Source organism: Notamacropus eugenii, chromosome 5 (genome assembly GCF_028372415.1).
Source record: "Notamacropus eugenii isolate mMacEug1 chromosome 5, mMacEug1.pri_v2, whole genome shotgun sequence".
Taxonomy (NCBI): Eukaryota; Metazoa; Chordata; class Mammalia; order Diprotodontia; family Macropodidae; genus Notamacropus; species Notamacropus eugenii.
The window spans coordinates 165,624,646-165,644,299 of NC_092876.1; the positions used below are offsets into that span (position 1 = coordinate 165,624,646).

General features: G+C 38.5%; 2 pseudogenes; both read left to right on the forward strand.

Moving 5' to 3' along the window:
* Positions 1-2,962: 2,962 nt before the first annotated feature.
* LOC140508966 (mitochondrial inner membrane protease subunit 1 pseudogene) lies at positions 2,963-3,425 on the forward strand (annotated as a pseudogene).
* A 5,784-nt stretch (positions 3,426-9,209) lies between these two features.
* LOC140503198 (large ribosomal subunit protein eL38 pseudogene) lies at positions 9,210-10,626 on the forward strand (annotated as a pseudogene).
* Positions 10,627-19,654: the final 9,028 nt, after the last annotated feature.

The following is a 19,654-nucleotide window of genomic DNA, read 5'->3' on the forward strand; positions in this document are numbered from 1 at the left end:
ATTCCATGGTAGAGGACTTTAAAAAAAAAAAACTTTTCAAAGTATTTTCACATATATACTCCCATTTGACACTAACAGCAACTATATAAGATCATCAGGGCAGGAATTATGATCTCTGTTTGACAGATGAGCAAACTGAGATATCCAAAGATGAAGGGGGTTGCCTATATTACTTGTACAGTCAGGGAGAGCAAGTGGCTGATAACCCCAAGGATCTCTGGGGAAATGATCTGCTGGAAAGGAGTGGGAAAAGGATCTGTTAAACTCTCCATTATCATTGTCAGAAATAAAACAAGTTTGTGTTTTTTTTTTCCCACCATGGTCAGTCAGTATGCCTCAATGATACCTTGAAAGGGCTAGCTGTAGGACTGCCTACAGGGATTGTCATTAAACACAGAATTTCTCCTAAGGCCCACTTGCATACCGTCATTCGCCTTTTTGCTCAGGTCTAGTAATACCAAAAGAAGAGCAAAAATGATAATTTCATAAAATTATAAAATTAAATATATTTATTATACTAGTACTTCACATGGAGTGACTGGGAAAGAATGGCTTTTAAATCTGTGTGAGCTAATTATTTAAAAAAATATCAATTTTCATTTGTAAGACTATCCTTAAGATCACCACAATCTTATCCTAGTATGGGAAGGGGAACAGAATAAGCAGGCATTATTCTAAGCACTTTATGCATGTTATTTCAATTGATCCTCATAGCAATCCTGAAAAGTAGATGCTCTTATTTTCCCCATTTTACAGTTGAGGAAACTGAGGCAAACAGAGGCTAAATGACTTGTTCAGGGTCACACAGATACAAAGTGTCTGAGGCCAAGTTTGAACTTAGATCTTCCTTTATCCAGGCCTAGCGCTCTATCCACTGTATCACCTACCTGCCTCAGAACTAGGTAATAGGGAATGAATTTGTTTTTTCATTGCTATGCTGAATTCCCAGGTGAGGAAACTCCATCTATTGAGGCAGATCAACACCTTCTTTGCAATATATAGTCTTAGAGAATTGAAAAGCTAAGTGATTTTCCAAGGTCACACAGCCAATATGTGTCAGAGGCAAGACTTGAACCCAGCACTTCCTGGCTTGGCAACTAGCTCTCTATCCACTACACCTCATTGCCTCTCACACATGGTATTCAAAAGGTGTCATTGAGATCCTTGTTGGTCGAAATGAAACTTAGAAAAACCAACTCTGAATTTAGGAAAGAATTAAAGTTTCAAATATACTACCATGTCCCAAGGCACCTGTGGTTTCATCAGTGTTCAGCTCAAGATCTCTCCATGGGACCCTGCCAACCTGTATAATTCTAATCTAGATTATTGCGTAAATTCATCCCAGGAAGCATTTGGGAGCTGCTGGTGACTTTGCTCGGGATCTCTTGACATCTGTGGCTACCAATGTAGCCTGTAGACTGCCCATCGACTATCCCTCACTTTCTATAAGAAACTATCTTTTTTTTATCAGTTGTATACACTATGACAACATTCTTGACATTGTTTGTCCTTTATAAGCCATTTGTAGCATATTACAGCCTGCTTGTGTCCACCATGTACCTATCCTTCCCTGTTTGGGTAATTCAGCCTCAACTTTTGAAATAGTAGTACTCTATGAATGCAGCCATATAAGATCACTGAAATATGCCTTTATTAAAGAGGTCTTTATTTCAAGGAGAAGCTTGAGATTATTTTAAAAACTACGCAATTTCCCAATGACAATTCAGCCAGTTTGGTTCTGAGTCTCACTCATTTTCTTTTTACAATGTCTGTCAACAGATGGAGAGATGGGTGAATACATATATACATACATACATATATACACACATAGATACATATGGCATTTAATAAGTGCTTACTATATTCCAGGAATTGTAACCATGCTGAGGATACAAATACAAGCAAGCAAAATAGTTCCTGCCCTGGAGGAGCTTATGTATCCTAATGGGAAAAGAAAACATATAAGACAGAGGGGAAGGGGCATTGTATTGTGCAAATAATGAGAAGGAGAAGTGGTATGGAGGTCTGGTCCCCAGTAAGATAAGTCTCATCTATCAGAGCCAGAGGACCCAGGATCAGTAGCTAAGACTCTGGTGAGAGGGGGATGATGATGATATGATGCCAAGAGACCAACAGCATGGTGAGGAGACATCAGGAAGTGACGAGGAAGCATGGTCAAGACTAACTAGCTCTAATGGTCTATCTAATGCTTCATTCACTATTCCCCCCACCCCCACCCCCTATCCCGCCTCGTGTGGATAGCTAGGTCAGATTGTAGTTAAGTAAATGAAGGAAAACTTCTCTTTATGATTTTAATAAAAGCTTTCCTCTTTCAGGAGTGGAAATGGGAGAGTGAGATAAGGTGTGTTAATGGGGGTTTTGATTAGGAAGAATTACAAAGGGCTAATTTGTGAATATGGAAGCCCTTTAGGAGAGTCCAAATACATTAGTAGGAAGTGTGGAGAGAAAGAGAATAGCTTGACTTTACTAAGCACCAGGGTGAAGGCAACACTAGAAGGCAGGAGAGGCATGTAGAAAGGAAAGAGGAGAATAATGAAAGACAGTTTTCATTTCCTCTGTAATCTTTTTAAAGCTTTGGAGTGACTTCTAGTGTTATTGAAAATAATCTCAGGCTCAAGGACAAGAGGACTCCTGCCAGGCCTAGATAGACATCAAGAATGGTTTGAACAATTCTCAACTGAACCACAAGATATTCCCTGCACTTCTCTTCCCATAGCCATTTGAACACTGTCAACTTTTCCAATTGGCAGGGTGTAAAAGATATGATTCTCTGAAGACTGCTTCCCAGAAATTTTGATTCCTTAAAATTATGAATTGCCCACCTATATTTTGAGAAAACTTTAGCATGGGTTTTCTGGAGATACCACCACAAGAACTAAATGTATTAAAGATGTGGCTTTAGGGGTAGGAAGGCCAGCGGCATCCCAATCTGCATAGAGCTATGCTTCAAAGTATTCTGGGAAAAACCTTTCAACTTCTTGGCTGTACTCTTGAGAATGGCCGGACAGCTCCTTGTGCCTTTAAATATGTCTGTGGAGTTGTTTTGTGTTCTAGACAATCAATGAAATCTATAATCCAGAATTCTTTGCAGAAAATCTTAGCTGACATTTTTATAATCGGCAAAAGTCCAAGTGACCCTAAATGAGATATTTATAAAAGAATAATTGGTTTGGAAGGAGATAAAGTTTTCATTCACAGCCTGTCAGATTATCTTAAAAGCCATAGTTCTGTACCAAGAGGTCAGGTTTGACTGGAGGATAATAATCTCCAGAATTCTACAGATTCCAAGTACTATGGACCCATTCCATATAGAACAATCATAGGACATATTTGCTTAAAGACAGTCTCTGAATGATTTTAAATTACTTTGTAACAGCCCCATTGGCCACAGATTTTCTGATTAATAGTCAGCATTTAGCCAACCAAATCACTTCATTATCTTGTCATGTTCCTCAAGAAACATTTTCCTAAGTGACTGAAACCATGTATTTATAAATAAACTATCCTATATTGAATTTTATTTCTAAATAGGAGCAAAACAGAAGGGAGTCTAATAATCTATTACTGAAATTTTATATCCATAACACACTCTCTCTTCTCCCTTCTCTGCTTTCTCCTCTTCTCTTATCAACTCCTTCCCTCTCCTCTCTTCTCACACTCCCCATTGAAAGTAAAAATATGTAGATTTAACAGAAGAAAAGATTAAAACCATCCTGGTATCTTACGTGATCTAAATAGCTGGGTATTTGGATGAAAGACTTAGTTCTTTTATTTTTCAGTTGGACCTCATGTGTTCTCTAGACCTAGTCAATGAAATTCTGTTTTTCCTTCTCAATTATGCTTTGGTTTGGCTATCGTAACCAGGAGGGTGGTGACCACTTATTTGTAATTACAGGTCAAATTTTGCTACAACAGAAACTTCCCCCAATAAAGGTTGTCAGCACCTAGGTTTGGCCTACTTAATCAACAAAAAGAACAAAAGAATTTCAACAATCTTTTGGGATTCTCTAAAATGAGATCTGACCTGTATTACACACAAAAAACTAAATATATAGAAATATAAAGCTGTTTAATGGTTGTGGTGAAATCCATGAAATTTACAATTATAAGAAGGACAGGAAAATAATTATTTTTAAGACACCAATAACATTGTATTGCAAATTCAGAAATTGTTAGGAATACTATATTTTTATAATTAAAGAAAAAGAAAGAATCCCATTTAAAATGATTTATTGAAACCATAAATATCCATTACCTAAATTGCATGACTGGATTAGTTCTCTGTATAACACCATTATGAAGCACTGTTTGCCTTCTGACCACAGATAATTATTTTCCCACCCTAAAGAAGGGAAAAACCAATCAACAAACCCTTTGCTTAACTTTATAATTAGAATCTCATGCTATTCTTATAACTAAGCCAAATGCTCATGTTGCAACTTATGCCCATTTCTTTTTTCTGGCATGGAAGGGATAGATATTAGTCATTAAAAAAACCCTCATATTTACAAAGTGGAAAAAAAAATAATTTCATGCATACTTTTGTTTTTATTCTTAATTTAAAATGATCTTGTGTTTTATTAATACTATAAGCATGAAAAAACAAATATTTCCTTATAGAAAGGATAACAGAAAGGAGAATTACACATAACACCATGGGATTCTATAATTACTTTATTTATATCTGTATCTATCTATCTATACACATACGTGTGTGTGTGTGCATGTGTATAAGCATGGTTACCTTTATCAAAGTACTTACCCTTGGAAAAGGGGTCCTGGGGAATGTCTGTTATGACAGAAGGAACTAAAAATTATGAAGAAATTCTTTTCTTCCCTCAGTTATGTTTTGGTTATAAAAGAATATCTAGATAGGAGTTGAACAGTTGGCTCCATTATGTGACATAATCACCACCCTCTAGAGGCCCATTGAAAGATGCCTTTTTCCTATGCCTGCTTCCCTTTCCCCGTAATCCCTGAGGGGGCTAGATCACCAACTCTTGATTTATTCCCATCCCTATATATATGTGTGTGTGTGTGTGTGTGTGTGTATGTACATATATATGTGCATGTATGTATATATATACATATAGACAGAACCAAGAAATACAGCTAGTCCCCCCCCCCCCCAAAAAAAAACCCTCCTCCAAACAGATCTAGAAAACTGCCAACCTGAATTCTGATCTGGAAAGTCAAGAAAAAAAAAATCACAGTGAATTGTTATAACAGCCCAAGGATCCAGATCTGTGGACACTGGGAATGAGATTCAGATAATAACCTTCTCCCTGCAGAACATTCTAGTGAAGAGACTGAGCACCAGAACAAAGGGAGGTACCAGATGCAGCATAGAGAGTCCTGAACTTGGAGTACTAGGGTGCAGAAATAGGTGCCTATTGGTAGCTTTGTCCTTGGATCATAGGTTTCGGTCACAGATCCAGAGAAGACTGAGGAGGGGACCTGTGCCACTCAGAGGTAGCCTTCCAGGATAAGAAGCTGTGATGGCCTCTACCCCATGTAACCAGCAAGGAATAAGTTCAGAAGTACCCAGCAGCTGTGTGGTTCAAACTCTAGGAGCACAGGGGATTTCAGTTCCAGCTTCTAAAATTATCTGAAGCCTGCAGAAGAATAACCAAGGCAGGAACCCCAAGCCAAAGTGAAGCTTCAAGTTCGGTCACTGAACTTATGGAACTTCCTAGCTAGTTGATAGAGATAGCGTTGAGTAACACTCCGCCAGATCACCAACTTGCAGAGCTCGGACTAGGGTAGAAAGTGATCAGGTTTTGCCTGGGATCAGACCATTTTGGGAACACCAAAAGCTTATAGGTCCCCAGCCTGAGCTATCCTTGAAAGACCAGAATAATGCAGTCCTCAATACCCCCAAGAAGAAGTAGCAGAACCACCTTCCTTCCAGAAGTACATAAACCCTGAGCCTAACATAAAGTAGACTAGAAGAATGAATCAAAAAAAGTGTATGTCTGGAGGGATGTGTGTGCATGTCAATGCAAAAAACAAAAAACAAAAAAACTCACCCCTCAGCTATAGAGGAGTTCTAATTGAATTGGAACAAAATTATTTATTAAAAGGGAAATATAAGCCCCATGTTGGGCCCCCAAAGCAAAGTTACAATGAAGCCCTATATGTAAGATGAATTTTAGTGCGACGTAGATTTTAATGTGTGTAAAATGATTTTTTGTGATTATTTCTTAGAGTTCAGGTTCCCAGGATCCATAGCCATAACAATCTCTTGTTCCCAGGTATTAGATATGAGTTCCCACAGTTATGGTTCAAAACATCTCCACCACACTTGCACAGAATTATATAATGGTAAATAATATAAGCATCTACTGTGGTGGTGCAAGGAGATATGCGGATGAGGTGATGTAAACTTGTGAGGCTGCTGCTGGCAATATGCCTTCTTTGTCTGTTGGCCTATAAAACAGGTAGTCACTAGACAGTGAATGGGGAACCTTTTGGGGAACTTTAGGGTTGAATGCACAAGCTGGAATGCTGTGCATGCCTTGATCAGCTCCGATCAAGGCTTGGAGGATCTATGTTTGCCTCAACTGACCTCCATTGGGGCTTGAGGGTATTTAGGGGAAGCACAAGTTGTGCCTTTCTGGATTGACCCCATCAAGATGTAGGTGTAGTTGCCCTTCTTCTTGCCTGCCCCTGTGAGAAGGGTTATTAGGGAATGCTGTAAGAGTTTGTATTCTCATTATCATCAGTCCTCTTCTGAGAAGTCTAGATTAGAATAAAGTAAAATTATTAACCCCTTCTTGGTGTCTTTCCTGTCTGACCAAATCAAGAATGAACCTGTGCTAGCAGTCATCATGTATGCTGTATGTATCTGTCTTACAAACCCATGACCAAAAGGGTCAGGTGCAATTTATGCTTGAAAACCACAAAAGGGAGAGGTTATAGTGGAGAATGGACAACTTTTCCAGGAACAAGCAGGACACAGAAACAGAATGTTTTGTAGAAACCGTTGACCATCAGGCTGGTTTAGGCTGATGTGGGATGCATACCTCAGCAAGGTCAGCTAGCAAATACCATCAAAAGCATCTGGGAGTGAGTAAGACTGGCTCACTGCAGACTCCCAGTTGACTCCTTCTGGCAAACAGGCTTATTCTGTGCCTTCTACATCTATATAGTAACTCATAGAAAACAGACATGTTAGTCTCAGGAGTATTTTCACACACACACACACACACACACACACACACACACATGCACACACACACATTATATATGACCAGGTATCTACAAAGGCATAGAAAGTTTTTCACTGTCAGTGGAGGGAGAGTCCATGTAGTCAAAATCACATTGTACTGAAATATTGCTACCAGGCAAGTAGATCATAGAAAACCTTGAAACCCAGGCAGAAAAGCACTGATTCATCAAGGAGAAAATAAAGGACCATTATACATTCTTGAGTAGGAAAGTAAAAAAAAAAAAAAGTGGTATGTTAGGAAGATTTTTATGGTTGCAATGTGCAGGAAAGATTAAAAAAGAAAGAGAATAAAAGGGGGATTAGGACGCTGTTGCAATGGTCTGATTGATGAGCTCCTAAATTGGGTTGGTAGAAGTGGGAATAAAGGAGAAAAGGCAAATGCAGTAAAATATTCCAAAGTGTAAGGACATCAAGGTAGAAAGGTGTTGTATAAACCACGCCATTACCTCTTGTGCCTTGACCAGGTGAGAACATTTTTATATTTAATTAAACAAAACCAAGTGTGAACAGGGCCTATAGATCTCCATGAATCAATCTAAACCACTGGGAGAAAGATAGAATTATACCTTAAGCAGCCTGTATAAAAAGCAAGAAGTTATCTCAGAATCTGGGGAAAGAGATTCTGAATGTGGGGATTCCACAGATTAGAGTGAGCATGGAACAAAGAAATCTCTGAACTATGGCAGAGAGGGAAAATATGGAGGAGGGTAGATAACTTCATAGGCTTCTCAGAGAAGAGGATCTGCATTGAGGGCAGTACCACAAAAAGGTCAGCTCTTAACCCAGTTCTCCCCCTCCTCTATGCCTGTCTATTCACAGACACTGTAATGTAATTTGTTATTTGTTGCCCATATGCTCCTAGTAAATTGAACTTTGCCTTAACTACAAGGAGGTCAGGGGTAACTAGAGATTCATATAAATCCAAGATCAGGTATTAGGCATTTTCCTAACTCAAGGCTCAGAGAGATTGTGATTGAACTCACAATTTTGTACCTACAATAAATTCCCTAAAACCAAAGAGAAGAAAACCAAATGGGTTTTAGGAGCCATTATATCTCTCTTCCAGATCCCTTTCAGGCTTAAAGCAAACTAAGCATCGTAACAGGAAATTTTTACAGGAGGAGAGAAAACCCTTTCATACCTGGATAGCTACATCATCTTATGAAGACAGCATGTGATTTGTTTATTTATCCTCTTCCCACTAACGCCATGTCCCACCTTCATGAGGGAAATGTTTGGTTGCTGCTTTCCTTACTATGTCATTTCATTAAATGTCTTTGCTTTGAATTGACTGATCATGTAGCTACTAATGGTAAACACATCACTGGGACCTGGGAGATAATTCTAGATGATGGAGCCTCACAGAATACCTTGAACCTGGGGCAACTATATTTGGGGAGACTTACTCTGAGAGTCAGGGTGTACTCCCAGGAGTTTATAAAGGAAGAACGTTGGCAACAGAATTGCAGTGGTTTAAAGGGCAACTGGATAAAGTAGTAGATAGAGTGCTGGACCTAGAGTCAGGAAAACTCAACTTCATGAGTTCAAATCTGACCTCAAACACTGATTAGTTGTATGATCCTGGACAAGTGATTTAATTCTATTTGCCTGTTTCCTCAACTGTAAAATGAACTGAAGAAGGAAATGGCAAGTCACTCCAGTATCTTTGCCAAGAAAACCCCAAATGGGTTCACAAAGAGTTGGAAACAACTGAACAACAACAAAAGAAGAAATAGATAATTAGGACTGATTGGTAAAGTTAGGATCTAGACAACAAATGCTCAAAGGATCAAGACCACGTGCTCAAGGGAAAATTTGACATACTTCAGTGAATTGTGGTTTCTCTGGTCTGAAACTCCTTCCACCAATACAGATCACCATCTCTTAACAATTTAGTGGAAGGTCTTTAGGAATTGCTATGACCAAAAACATTCATTGCTCTGTAATAAATCTGGTGATGAGTCTCTCCAAACTTGTCTACGCTGGTTCTCAGAAGAAAGACATACAGTCCCTCACCAAGCCTATATTTAAAGTATCTTCAACTTGATGGGACCCTCCAGAGCTTTTGTTCCATTGGCAGAATCTCTAACCTAAGGTCACCTTCACACCACAGTAAAACATTTAACATTAGTGGAGATTGCCATCTGAAGAATGGGGAAAAGGAAGACAGTAACTAGCATGGAGAGGGAAATTTATTTTTTTCGTTGTTCTTTATTCTATTAAACAAGCATTTATGAAGTCCCAGTTTGTGAACCAAATATAAGTAGGCATCTAAAGATAAAGAAAATCTGGGTGTATTTAAATGAGAAAGGGATAAAAAGCATTAAGGAGAGTCTGAAACTCAAGATGCTTGAGAAGCTGGGAATAATTGTAGGAGAGAGTTCTGGAAGGAGGTGGGGGTGGGGTGTTGTGTATAGTAGAAGTCAATTAAATATTAGAAAAGAAACCCATTCCTTTGAGACAGGAGGGAAAGATGTTGGGGTCGAGATAGGGTAGTACTTGTTTATAAAAACCTGTTCAGATTCCTGTTGACTTGCCTTCTACTGAGCAGTCCTGCTTTTCACTACATCTCATTACCTTTCATAACTTTCCAGATTCATTCAATTCCAGTTGGCTTCAAACAACACCCCTCTTCTCTCACTGAGGAGTAGATTAACAATAATAGGAACTGGGAGAACTTTCATGCAGGCTGAGAAGTTTTCTATAGGACTTTTGTTGTGATTCAAGCCTTTACATTTTAAGACTTCTCATGAAAATGCTCATTTAACAATTATGATGAGGAAAAAAGAACTATCTTTGAAAGAAGAAATGAACGAGAGTGAAATTCAGCCTGAAAACTGTAATTTCCATAGCTGTTGCTGTTTAGCTAATGAAGTTAATTTGAAAAGCAAAACTATTCCAATCACCAGTTTCACTGGGATATCTCTGAGTAGTACGGCTTTCATGTCTAATTTTTTGCTCAGAAGAGAATCTTCTTCCTAATAATATTGCATAGAAGTGGGATCCGTACTGCTCCAATCAGAAATAGAAGGCTTTGGTTTCTCCCCTGAATCAATCACTTCTCTCCCCCTCACCCTAATTTATGTAACTAAGAAAATGCTATATGACTCTTTTCTATCTTCCTAGGCCCCTTGGCAGTTGCGTGACCTCTCCAGGCACACGCTGCCCTTCGTCCCACCACTGCTATGCCCCACCAAAACTGAGGAAATAAAAGACATCCTGCTCACAGCCAGGAGAAAAGATGCCAATTCTGTCAAGATCAAGAAAAACAAGGACAATGTGAAATTTAAGGTTCACTGCAACAGGACACAGACAAAGAGAAGGCAGAGAAACAGTCCCTTACTCCTGGTTTGTCTGTGAAGGGGCTGAAGTGAAGGAATCATTCAATGCTCCACCTGTATTAAAATGTTAGGAGAAAAATGCTATAAGATTGATACCTTTATCAGCTGAAGCAATCACTAATTAATTCTGTAAATCAATCAACAGTATAAAATAGGTGTGAACAGTTTCTAAACATCTTTACTTTCAGTAGAGACTAAGAAATTGAAAGTATAAGCAGATGTAGAAAAGTCCTTAATCAATTTGGAAGAACAGAAATGCTTGGCACCATTGCTACATAGGAAGTATATTGGGATTGGTTGAAGAACATCAGTCACCTTGGGAAATTAAATAAAACAGTAACACCAACAGCAGGTCAACATAAAGATGGAACAGTTTCTGTGTAGTCTTTGAGAGGGAATAACTTGGGAGAGAGAGGAAGAGAGAGTCTCTATCCACTCTCCCCAGCCCATCAACTAAAGGAAGACCTTAAAGACTTCAAAAAGGTCAGAAGAATTGAGACTTCCAATTGGATGTGGGAAGTGGTTCCTGAGGACAGCAGAGGCTGATGGCAGCAGCTGCATTGGGAGGCAAGGACAAATTAGACACACTGAAGAAAGGGGAAGGGGGAATTATATACAGGATATATTTGCATATATTTACAAAGATACATGTGTGTATATATGCAACAATATTAATATAGTACTTGAAGTGTATGCATTACTGTGTTAAGTACCTTATAAGTATTTTCTTATTTAATTCTTACAACAAACTCTTCGAGGTTAGTACTATTATTATCATTAGATTCCTTGAAAATTCTGATTAAAAATCACCAGGACACTATATTTCAAGAATCATAAATGAAAATTGCACAGAACTCTTAGAACTAGAATGAAGAAAGAAGTCATCCATTTTAAAATGGGTTCTCTAACCCTAAATCCATCTTCTTCTCCCTTCTCATATTCTTCTATGGCATTGAGAATCATAGACATGTAGAATTTTAGAAACTTAAAATTATCTAATCCAGGGAGTCGTAACCTTTTTTTTGTGACATAGACTTCTTTGGCAGTCTAGTGAAGCCTATGGATCCCTTCTTAAAAGAGTGTTTTTAAGGGCATCATTTTTTTTAAAAAAATCTAGAATTACAAAGGAAATAAATTATACTGATATAATTATCAACATTTTTTAAAAGTTCAAAGACTGCAGGTTAAGGGTCCCTGATCTAATTTCATTGGACAATGAATAAACTGAAGTCCGAAGAAGGAAAGTGATTTGGTCAAACACACAACTAGTTGATGGTACAGCCAGCTATAGAATCTTTATCTCTTGATTCTCAATCCAATATAAATTCTAATAATATGGTATATACTGTTATTTATTTGCTTATTTCTCCTTCATACCCACCTCTCCCCATCTGTCTGCTCAATTCTCTTTCTACCCAACTGCCTCATTTCACATTCAGTCATCCATTCCTCCCCTGTATACTTATAATAATAATAAGAGATGACATTTATATGACTCTCTAAGGTCTGCATACATCATCTCTGGCTTCCCTTCTCTATAACCATTTGAGCAATGCGTACTGTGGCATTCACTTATATATATGGAGACTTGAAGGGTACTGCAGAATCACCTTCCCCAGATACCTTTAAAAAAGTCTGATTCTTAAAATCTCCAATAATTTTAAGCCTGTTGTTTTAGTTAAGCTAAATAAAATAATTAATACTATTAAGCATACAATTCTCCTCCTCTTCCTCATGAAAGAGGAAGCCCTCACATCCTTGTCACTGCCAATATCAAAGGCCAACCCACAACTAGCAATAGAAGAGCAGGGCTCTGCAGACTACAAACCCTGCTACCAGCCCCAGCTATTGAAGACCTGGAAAAGAAAGTTATTACCACTACAGTTCTTGGCACTTTCAAATGTTTCAACATTAGAAACAGACATGATTTTATCATTGTAAATGACAGATGCATGTACCATCTGCTTTGTTTCTGCACCGTAAGGAATGCCAAGTCTTTTTCCATATGATTTGAAGCTGAAATCTCCTACATGTGTTGTCTCTGCCTATAAAAATTTGAGCTTCTTAAGAGCCAGGGATGTCCTGCACTTGCATTTGTATTCTCAATACCTAGCATGGGACTCTGCACATAATAAGTGCTTAATAAGTACTTTTCCCTTCATTTGATAAATAATTTTTTAAGTGCTTACTAGTGTACAAGGCTGTGGGAACATACAGACAAAAACAAAAGAGTTCCTGCCCTCAGGAAGCAACCTTTAATGTGGGAGAGAATTAAGCTATCAATCAATCAATCAATCATTATTTATTAGGTACCCACTAAATAATCAGGACTGTGCTACATTCTAAGAGCAGAAGGAAAATGTATCAGGTTTTAACTTCAGGAAGCTATAGTCTAGCTATATTAATCAACCAACAGGTATTTGGGATATAACATAAGTACAATAAATAAAACGACAAGACCGATGATAAGAAACAATTAGAATCACATAGAATCAAAGATTTAGGTTTGTAGGGGATCTTTAAGGATATCCATTAGAAAGCAATACAATACAGAACAATTATAACTAGGAATTTTGGTGCCCAAGGCAAAAAGCACAAATTGTGTCCAGAGTAAGCTGTACCAGATACAGCCTTTGAGGGTGGCAGTAACAAAGCAAGCTGCGGGAAAAGCTCATTCCATCCCTCCATTTTGTAGCTATTTATTTTAATGGAATTTCAACTAAGGTATGTTTTTTTTTTCTTTTGCCATCCCATTAAAGGGCTACAAATGTGAGCGGTGTCCTCTAAATTCAGTACCCTCTGATTCTGGCACCCTGAAGCAAAGCTCTATTCACCCTACCTTAGGTACAGGACTGTAAGACAGTAGAACATCTACTACTATAATGTGAGACACAGTTAATAATAACAGAACTGACACAGCACTTTAAGGTTTACAAAAATTATTTCATTTTATCCTCGCAAAAACCTTGACATGTAGGTGATATTTTCACCATTCCTATTTTTCAGATGAGAAATCTGAGGCAGATAAAAGTGAAGTAATTTGCTTAGGATAGTAGAACTAGCAAGAGTCTGGGGTCACATTTGAACTCAGGATTTCCTCACTCCAAGTATAGTGCTCTATCTACTGAGTGAGTTGACTGTTGACTGTCATAAGAGTTCAGAGAAGGGAGAGATCATTATGGGCTAGAATGTCAGTCAGGAGGATTCAAAGAGAAGGGATTTAAGTTGGACCTTGAAATATCATTAGAAGTTTGGTAAGCAAAGAGGCAAAGAGGTGTGCTAGTGGGAGGAAAAGTATGAACAAAGTTAAAAGTTGAAAATGAGCACATTAAATGATGTTGATATTCCAGGGGGACCTTAAAGAGATCCTTGCAGAACAGAGGGTTTATGTTGATAGAATGACAGCACAAACTAAATCCCAAACCACACACAAATTGGTCAGTCCTATACTTCTGTTTAAATCCTTTCCATGCCTCAGTACTTCTTGTATCTTTGTCATTTTGCCCTAGGGACAAAATAAAGTTCTTGAGCCAACCACCATCGCACATAATAGCTATAACCATTTCCTCATCTACGATGAGCCTGATTCAGAAATATCTTCAACGTAGTCTTAAAACCATCATCATCAACAACAACATTATACATTTGTTGAGCAGCTACTACATGAGAGGCATTGTGATAGGCTGATGATGATACAAAGACATATGAATTGGTCCTTCATTCAAGCCAGATGTATCCATTTATTTTATGGTAGCTCACTTCAAACTCATCATTTGGAAATAGTTTCAACCCACAGCAGCACCTGATATAGGTGAGCAAAGGTAGAGCAAACAGAGAGCATTCCAATAATGGAATGGACTGCCTCAGGATACAGTGAGTTCCCCATCACTGGAGGTCTTCAAACAAAGGTTGTATGTATCACTTGCTGATGCTATAGAATTCCTCTTTAGTTATGGATGACTTCTGAGATTCTTTCCAATTCTGAGATTCTGCAGTCATATAAGAAAGGGAAATAGTATTTTGTTGTTGTTCAGTTGTATCAGTCATATCCAACACTTTGTGACACCATTTGGAGTTTTTACTGAAAAACATACTGGAGTGGGTTAACTATTTCCTTCTCCAATTCATTTTCTGAAGAAGAAGTTGAGGCAAATAGGCTTAAGTGACTTGTAGAGGGTCACTCAGCTAGTAAATGTCTGAGGCTGGACTTGAACTCAGATCTTCCTGACTTCAGTCCTGGCACTCTATCTACTTCGCCACCTAGCTGCCTATAGACAGCATTCTGTTGCCATAAAAAAGGTATCTTGACAGAAATATTTTCATAAACTTTATCGATAACTTGTCTTTAGTTTTATTTCCTACTCCAGCTCACCAAACTGAATTTTTATTTGAGACAAAGTATGAAAGCAAAGCAAAAACATGTTTTCTGGATTACGTCTGGCAATACTGTATATATATATCAGTTTTAGTTAAAAGTGAGCTCCTCGGTGACAGTCCCTGACTTCAAAGAGATGTTACATTGGGGGAGGGAAGGGAGATAACAAGTACTTAAATACCTAAGTACAAAATACATTCGTGACTAATTTGTTTGCTTAGCAAACATTGTTATTTCCTTCTTGACTCAAAGAGGCCTTTGCACCTCATAAATGAATCTGGGCCAAGAGGCGTCTTTAGAATTTACCTTCTCATTATGACCTTGTGATTATATTCTGGGACTTCTGCAACTATATCAACTGAAGTGTGTGGGGTGGGGGGAACCCAAGTGATTCATCTAGCCACCTACCTCTTCTTCTGATCCACAGGCTCTACCTTGTTTTTTGACTACTGCTATAAAAGAACGTATGTGAGGGAGGGAACAGGGATAATGGAGCAGGTCAGGAGATAGTAACTATGTGAATAAACCATCCCAGGCTGACAGAAGCTGGTGAGTATAATTTTCTTTTCCCTTCAAACCTTTGTGGGAGGCTCCAGAGGCTGCTGAAAATCCATGAAAGCCACCAGGAGAAATGCATCATTTTCTTCTAAAATTATTTGTGGGAGTAAAGGTAGAGAGTTGCAAAAGCAAGAGACAATATTGAGTAAAATAGTAATTGCCCTTTCCAATGTTTTGTGTAACCCTTTGCATTGTGTAGCCGTAGTCATCAAGACATGTTTCAGACATAAGAAATTGGGGTTTGGAGGGAGGGATCTAGGTGGGACAATGGGTAGAGTATCAGGAAGACTCCTCTCCATGAGTTCAAATGTGGTCTCAAAAACTTACTTGCTGTGTGACCCTGTAGCTTAATCCTGTTTGCCTCAGTTTCCTCATCCATAAAATGAGCTGGAGAAGGAAATGGCAAACCACTTCAGTATCTCTGCTAAGCAGCTTCAGACACAACTGAAAAAAGACTTGATCAAAAAAATAGGGTTTTTGAGTGACTGTTGCATTTTGGGGGAAATATACAAATCCATAAATACAGATCACCAACTGTTCTGCAGCTCACAGTCTTGAATACTTGCCCAAGTAGATGCCTTTTCCTCATAGGGAATTTCCTACAAAAATGAAATTGCAGGTCTTGACAAAAGAACAAATGAAAACTTAACTAGCATACTGAGAGTTCCTCAGACCAGATCTGTCGAGTTTGAATTTTCTTGCTTCCTGTTCTGCGCTAACTCCCCCTGGGCTACCTGATATTTGGGTTGAGGTAAGTAAATTTCTTTCAGCTCCCACCATGCCTCTGGCAGCTGACCCTAGAGCCTTGCTGATTACCCTGGAGTTTCACTGATTAAAATTGGAAGGGGAAGGATGGGGCTGGCAATTTTTATCTTTATTCCTGCAACTATGCCCAAATTATTGTTGTCTCTGTGAAGTTATATGCTTCCCTTCCCTTCCCACTCTAAAGGCCTATACAAATGCTACTTAGATATGCTAATAACAAGCAACTAATTGTGGCAGTGGATAGAGTGCTGGACCTGGAATAAGGAAAATCCAAGTGTAACTCCAGCCTCAGACATTTATTCTCTGTATATCCCTAGGCAAGTCACTTAACATCTATTTGTCTTAGTTTCCTCATCCGTAAAATGCAGGTAATAATAGTACCTACCTCCTAAGATTGTTGTGAAGATCAGGACAAATGAGAAAATAATTGTAAAGTGGTCTGCAAACTTAAAGACCTATACAAATGCCAGCTAGTTATTATTAATAATAAAAGTATTTAGATGATTAATTTAATGTTGGCTCTTAACTTGTACTTGCCAGGTTAACGTTAGGTTGTTTTTTATGTCTACGTCAGTGCTTCTTGTCAGTCAATAAACATTTATTAAGTACCTACTATGTGCCAGGCACTGTACTAAATGAATCATCTGAGAATCTCTTTTAAATTAAAAAAAATTTTGTCGGTGTTCACATGACAGTTGTGCTATTACTACCATTTGGGTTAAGAAAATACACAGTGACAAAAAGCTTCCATAAATTTCACAATCCCTTAAAATGAATTCATGATTTTTTGTATTAGACACAAGGTAATAGTGATCCCACTTAAAGCCCATTATGTACACTGCATGTTTTGTTGGAGCTAAATAAGGCTCAAAATGGTATGTGGATTGGCAGAGTGCCCCATTTGGGAGAGGCATCATGGTACAGTAGATAGAGCAGTGACTCCTGGATCAGAGCAACCAGGGTCAAATACCATCTCTGACAGTTAGGTCTGTGACCTTGGAGAGCCAGTAAAACAAAATCCTCTGATGTTCAAAGTCATTCATAACCTCATAAGCCCCCGTTTACTGCATACATATGCTTTGATCCAGTGACACTGGTCTCCTAATTCTCTGATAAGGCATTTCATCTCCTGATTCCAGGAATTTTCACTGGTTGCTACTACATATACAATGCTCTCCTTCCTCATCTCTGTCTCCTGGACTTCCTGGCTTCCTTCAATTTCCAATTAAAATTCTACCTTATATAGGAAATCTTTCCCAATCCCTCTTAATTCTGTTGAATTGAACTGATAATGTCCAATTTATGCTTTCTATAGCTTGTTTGTACATTATAATTGGCATGTTGGCTCTCCCATTAGATTGTGAGCTCTCTGAGGGCACGGACTGGGTTGGGTTTTTTTTGGCCTTTATATCCCCAGCACTTAGCATATTGCTTGACACACACATAGGTTCTTAATAAATACTTTCTGATTGACTAACTAGACCTTTTTAAAAAAAATAGGGGAACTTTCTCCACTTTAAAAAGAGGAAGTTAGCTCATGAAGCCTTTGAGGTTTCTTTCACTTCTGTCATCTCTCCTTCATGCTCAAAGGGGACCAGAATGACCACATGATTTTGGGGGTCAATGTACACTGTGAACAACTGTGACTGATCAGACCAATATGAGCTTGGAATGTTCTACCACAGGTTGGGCGCAAATAGTCCATTTAGTTCAGCTCTAGATCTTATGCTCCATCCCCTTCACTGACATCAGATATTTTTTGCTTTAGGGATAAAGGTAGGTAGATAAGTAACCAACCTCCTGAAACTGGCAAGCAAACAAGCCCAAGGAACAAGATCCATGCAGTGAGTGCCCTTTTAGCTGAAAACAGTGTCAGTCAACATGCAGGTGCATCATTAGGGATAGAAAAGAAGGCTGTTAGCATTTGTTGGAGTTTGAGATGGCTGTGTAGCCTTGTACAGTTTATTATTCTGCCCCCCCTTCCACTATATTCTCCTTTTTGTAACACCATTTCCTCAGTATTAACCAAGAGAAAAAAGAGCCAGGGCAGGTGGGCAAGTGCTTGTGTAAGACCTGAATTTTAGTCAAGGTATTGGGTGGAATAGAGCAAGATAAGAGGGAAGAATCAAAGTTCTCTATGTCCCATGGCAGCATCCTTGGACAAGCATAACGTGATCCACTGAAAAGCCCTAATTATTATTATTAATCCAGAGTCTTTCTGAAAGGACACAAATTGGTGTAATACAATACAAATTGGCAGGCACCCAAGTTCTGAAGAATACTAACCTTCTCAAATGTCACACACACAGGAAAAGTGAAGGCCCTGTTCCACAGAGCATGCACCACTGGGATTGTATGTGGAATGTGACTACACCTGGTTATGGAAAGGAGGGGGGGTAAGAGAGGGAAGGGAGCCTCTGGGTGCACATCATAAACAGACAACAACAACACACAAGTACTTCTATCTAGGGATATTGGAAGCAAGCCAGAGCTAAACAAAATATGGATGACCTTATTAAAGGGAAGAATTAAGGACAATAATAACAATTCTCATTTATGTAGGGTTTTCTAAATACATTTGCTTTATAGATCCTCACAAAAACCTCATCAGTAAGGTTGGGAAGCACTATTATTCTTGTTTGACAGATGAGGAAACTGAGACTTAGGGAAGTTATGTAGCTTTAAGATTCTAAAGTATTTTACAAATATTGTTTCATCATACTGATTATATTTGTACAGCATTTAGCACAGTGTTTGGCACTTAGTAACTTCTTTGAATACTTATTTCCTGCTCCTCTCCCCCATTTGTTCCTCACAACTCTGGGAAATAAGTACTCCTATTATCCTAATTAAATAGATGAACAAATTGAGACAGATAGGTTAAGTGACTCTAAGCTAGATGATAAGTGACGTAATTAAAATTCAAACCTACATTCTCTGACTCCAAGTCCTGTGCTTTTTGCAGTCCAGTAGTACTCCATCATCCTATCCAGAAAGACAAAGAATCTGCTATTTCTTAGTGATATTTTGAATGCTTTGAAAATCCGAAAACACCATATTATTTCTCTGCTCAAAAATCTTCATTGACTTCCTATTTTGTTTAGTGTAAAATACCAAATCATTCAGTGGCATTTAAAGTCCTTCACAGTCTGGCTCCATCATACCTCTCCTGGGTTAGTTCCGGTTACTCCACTTCATCATGCAATCCACATTCTAGGCAAACGGGGCTACTTGGTATTCCCCAATCTCAGCCCTTCTCTTCTTGCCTCTATATCTTTACACAGTTCATCCTTAGTGTTTCAAATGCTCTCCTTCACCTCTGCCTCTTAAAATCCTTAACTCCCTTCAAGTCTTACTTCGGGT